This window comes from Dasypus novemcinctus, chromosome 3 (assembly GCF_030445035.2).
Source record: "Dasypus novemcinctus isolate mDasNov1 chromosome 3, mDasNov1.1.hap2, whole genome shotgun sequence".
NCBI classification, from domain to species: Eukaryota; Metazoa; Chordata; class Mammalia; order Cingulata; family Dasypodidae; genus Dasypus; species Dasypus novemcinctus.
Genome location: NC_080675.1, coordinates 21495462 through 21500937, shown reverse-complemented (window position 1 = coordinate 21500937; position 5476 = coordinate 21495462).

The window sequence follows — 5476 nt, the reverse complement described above, 5'->3', positions numbered from 1 at the left end:
CTTTAAAGATTAATACATTGTCAGAGCAATGCATGAAAGGAGACAGGAAAGGTTACTGGATGATCATTCAAATGTTCTATTATTATTTGCAATGCTTTCATCTGAAGGATTATTTTTAGGATTTTTTTCCCTTTTTCCCCATTAATTTGTCATACAAAGAAGACATTAATACATTGCTAATTTCAAAATATTTTCTGCAAGTTTAATTCTTTTAATCAAGGAGAAAAGGCACAATTTTGCTTGAAGAAATAGTTGACTGATTTCCTCTCATTAGTTAAATGGCCTACAGTACTTCTTAAATTCTCATATCATTAACTTCTTATTTGGAGAATCAAATAGCTTGAAGTATTTTTCACAAAATAGTTACATTATTGCTTTATCTAATTATCAGTTAAAAGAAGGGGATATTGATTCTTAAAGCCCCTACACAAAATACATAATTATAAAGTTAAAAGATTAAGCTTTGTGACTGGCCACACTTTTGGTAAAATTTATTTAGAATTACTTATGAACTTTTACTTTTTAACACTAGAGAAAATTTTCAAAATGGCTTCATACACCGTAGTTATTTTTCCCATCTTAAAAATCTAACGATCTTAAGTTCATTGTCAAAAGATTTGAGGGGAAAAGTATTAAAGACAATGTTTGAGAGAAACCTTAGGTTTCCATCTTGTTTGATATATATGTGTATTCTGATTTGACGAATTCTGTTTCCAAAACAACTAATTGAAAAGTAAGGAATTCTATCAGCCAAACATTAAATTTTCTTCATGGTGTCAAATTGCATAAACCAAAGGTATGAAATTTAATTTTTGTTCTGGAAATGTGGGCAGAAATTGGGCAACAAATAACAGGGTAAGTCTGGTATCAGTAGATAGGTTCACAACCTCCACAAAGTTTCATACTCATGCTTTGCTTTCCCATCACAAGTCTTCTTGAGTAGTTTGCAATCATTTTCACAGATTGGTTCTTAATCAGAAAAAAATTGTGGATATTATGACTTACTTTATAATATTTCTTTGAGGAAGATATGAAATTCATTCTCCCTTATCTCTTGTCTCATGATACATAACCTAATATTACTTCTGTTCTACAAATGAGAGAAATCATTTAAGACATATAGCCAAGATAATACAAGAAATAAAATCATTTTAGGATCAGAGCTAGAGATCTAGTTTCCAAATTTTCCTCCATATTGAACAATCAATTTTCTCTATGATAAGTTGCAAAGGTATGAAGAGAAAATTGGTGGGGGGTGGGATTAGGATACTATTTTACCTTCATATGTACGTAGGACATATAAAAAGGGCCATTGACTGAGAATGATCACGTGAATCCATTCTAGAGTTGTTAAGAAAAGTTAAGACTTGAATACATGATGTAAGGATATATTAAATTTTTAACTGATACTATGGTAAATTAAATGCATCAAAATTAAAGAAGTTGTTTTGCAAACAGGAGGGTCTTGATTTTATAATCAAAAGACTCTTTTTCCCTAGATTGTCTCTGTTCTCATCCTAGTAACTCTTGGAAATGTAGATGCTTATGGCCAAATGAAGAATTGGTTTTCACTGAGTACTACAGATTCACTGAAGTTTCTTAGACTTACCAACATACACTTAATGGGCTGATTCATTCTCTCCCCTATTTCCACACCTGATGCTATACTACTGTAGCTAAATTTCCAGGCTATGGAGCCAGGTAGCCCTCAATTGCATTTCCAAAGCTTCAATTTTGTCTATGATAGTAGATTTCTATTTAAGCATACATGTCTTTGTCTGTAAGAGAAGATAGTATGGTTCTTATGGTGTAGAATTATTGTTAGAGTTGTATAGCAAATGCATAACAAAATTGTTACAGACTAAGTGGTCAAAATGTTTATTATATTATGTTTTTAGTATCTATGCTCTGTAAGCAAGTATACAGTGAGATATATGGCAAGGTGGAAACTGTATCCAAATAATGTCCTTTGTGTTGCCTCATGTCCCTACCTCTGGCCATGGGATTTCTTACTTTTCAGAATAATCATGACTATTATTTGTTCACTAAATTATAATTGCCTTGCATTTTTTGTCATCATAAATTTGCATATATCCTGTTGCCCCATATCTGCAGTAAGCTTCTTGAGAAGAAGTGTCTGGCTTTTGAACTCTTTTAAATACTACAACATACGCTCTGAATCCAACATATCCTCAGGAAGTATTTCTTACAAAGGATATGCCATGCCTATAAAGTCAGATGACCTTATTCCCTGTTACGGTTCTTGCTCTCAGTAAGCTACTTTTTCTTCAGCAAGTCACTTAATCACAATGAGTGGTATTGCCCTCATTTGTAAAATGGTGGCATTACTGTCTTCCTACCGCTTACAATTATATGAATCATACCAGATAATACAGATGAAAGTACTTTAAACTTTAAGCATATGCCAAGTTAAGAAGCTAAAGCTGTAACTTGAAAATAAGAATGAGATCGGGCTCTTATTATCATGTCTCAATATATAATAATATCACATTTAGTTGCATTTATGTACTTGAAGTGACAATGTGATTTTGAAAATACACTTGAATACAGTAATTTGCAGATGGATGTGATCTGCTTATAAACAAGCGCTATTGTTAGTACTCTTCTATGCCTCTTAGAATCTGTTGTTTCATGTCATCCAGACATATAAGTAAATGTAAAGAAAATAGTCCTGGAGAGGCAAACACTTGCATGTTTGCCATGTTGCCAACACCACAGATCCCCATTAGGAATTAGGGGATCAGCTTGAAGAAGAACTGAAGGAGGATGAGAATAAATTTTGTTATTCCTTTTCACTTCCCAAATGAACTTTCACCCTCCTGGAAGAACAGTCTTGAAATCCAACCTTCCTTCTAGGGCTTTCATAAACAGAGACAAGGTTTGTTTCCATTTCATTCAGAGGCTGGAGTGAGAAATGTTGAAATACCACATGAAAGGCCTTGCTTATGGGGTTTCCAGCTGAGATTGGAGGCTGAAGTGCTGAAAATTATCACAAGGGATCCAGGCTTCATGATATTTCCAGACAAACCCCATAGGCCCTAGGGACGGGGGTAAATTTAAGGTGAACGTCCAGAGCCTGGAATGTTCAGTTCCTCCTCAAAGTCGTCCCTCACAAGGGATTGCGAGTTTTAGAGAAGGGAGAACATTAGAAAATTTTCTTAATGCTATTTGGTATTTTGTATGCAATTGTTTGTAAGGATTGCTATGCTTTGGATGGGAAAGGGATGAATATTTTTCACTTAACATCAAATGTTAACTACATTACAGAAACTGCTGCTGCTTCTCCATTTTTTTTTTAAAATGACCTCTTCTCTACAAGAGGCCTGTGGAAAATGAAGCGTTACTTGCCTTAATAGGTTTCAATCTCCTGCCCTGCCTGCTTCAGTGATATTTTGGAGTCTATTAAAAGGGACTGAAAATTGCACAGCAGGAAGGTACCACCAAATATTTTCTTGCAGTTCTGTTTTCTAGATTATCTAGAGGAAAAAGAAATAGTTGTAAAAAGGTGCCGTTTATTAGTTTCTTTTGTTGTTGCTTTATGGATGCAAAAGACACTGTTTCTCACTAACAAATTAATATCCAAGTTAGTCACCATAAGTGAATAAAGAGATGGGAATGAAATACAGTAATGATTATTAAAATAATGGGACAGATAAAGATGTATTTAGTTTGGAAAGTAAAGTACTATATTGCAACAATCATTCGAGTTACATTGGTATCTTTTTTTTAATAATGAGTAAGACATTTATGTCTGAATATACTTTATATTGCTATTTTGATCTGTTATTACATATTTTAAAAGTGAATAAAAATCAATCACTACCCCCTTAAAATGATGGATATGATTTAAAAAATAATATGATGAAAACATAAGCATATGATATCCTTCATATTCCAACCTTGTTGGGGTGTTTAATGCTGATCTGATTAATAACTTTATGGTACTTGATGTGATACTGTATCATCTCCTGCATGCTTACTTCATCATGTGCATAGATAGCTCTTGGGGGGGAAAAAAAAGAACTTTCCCTTGCCATGCATATCTTGGACCTAAAACAGAGAAATTATACCTGAAAATGATTTTATTGATCTATACTTGTTCTATGAATTATAGTAAAACACAAGGATTGTAGAAGCGTTTAAGCACTGACTTCAAGATTGAAACCAATGATATAATCTGTAATTAAATATTGTTTTTTAAAAGTCCTTTCTCTGTCCATGATATGTTGAGTTTATTTTACTTTAAAAAGCAGAGATCTGGTTTTGCTTCTTTGGCACCAAATAAAGCAGAATAAATATTCTGTGTAATATTACACTGTTGGCAATGTTTAAACCCTATCCTCCTGTTACTTTGAGCAAAGGGCATGAGTAAAAGCATGTAGAGCTATGGCATTTATTTAAGTAATTATATGTATGCATATTATATATACACTCATATTCTATAAAAATATATACATACATGCACATGCACACACACAAACACACACATATATATGCTGGGTCTTGATGATGAGTTCAAAATTCTTTTTGTTTTAAATTTTATTCACAACTCTTCTCAGCTCTTACTCTCCCCACTCCCATTCTCACCTCTTTGGATGAAATATTTATTCTCATAGTTTCCCCTATTTATTTCACTTAACGAAATGACCAGCACATTCAGGTTTTCTCAGGATTGATGGGTTTCCTGCTACATGGGACTTTTATCACTAAACGTAGGAAAGTCCTGAACAAACTGATGGTTGGTCACCCTAACTGTATAGTACCAAATTCAGGCGACTCTAAAATTCCTTCCTACCTCAGGCTTAGAATTCTGCAATGCAGGAAACTTGTACAGTCATATTTTCACTATTTCTCATTTTACTGTTTTACTTTTCCTCTTTCAATCACAATGCTGCACCTGACTGCTCCAGGGTTTATGTGGGATAAAGGTCTGCCAAGACTGATGCAGGTGGAGGCTATCTCAGTAAGCTGAGATAACCCCTTCACCTTTGAAAGCAGTTTGACCAGGTGTAAAGGAAAGATCTTGCTCAGACATCCTTTCTAATATTTTCCTACAGCATAGCAAAATATTTGGGAAGGGATTACTTCATAATATTTTGCATCACTTTTATTGACAATTAGAAATTCAGAAGAAATGAACTTTGCACTAACCACAACTGTATTTGCCCTAAAGCAAGCATCCTCTAAGACCTCAAATTAGAGAATGGCACATCTAAATGTAGACTTGAAACCATTTTGAATTGTTCCCCTGTCAAGGCTTAATCAACAAGGAGTCTTAAATCATATTTCTTTTTCTTGTGGAGGGATCTGTGGATTTTGTGGAGCCAACCTTTTCCCTCTTTCCCCTAGCTGTCTCTCCCCATTCTTTTCTGGAAATGTGTCATCTGCAAGAATGATTCCTCTATTATATGGTCCTTATGATTCCCTCCTTTGAGAGCAATCCCTCTCTTTGTGG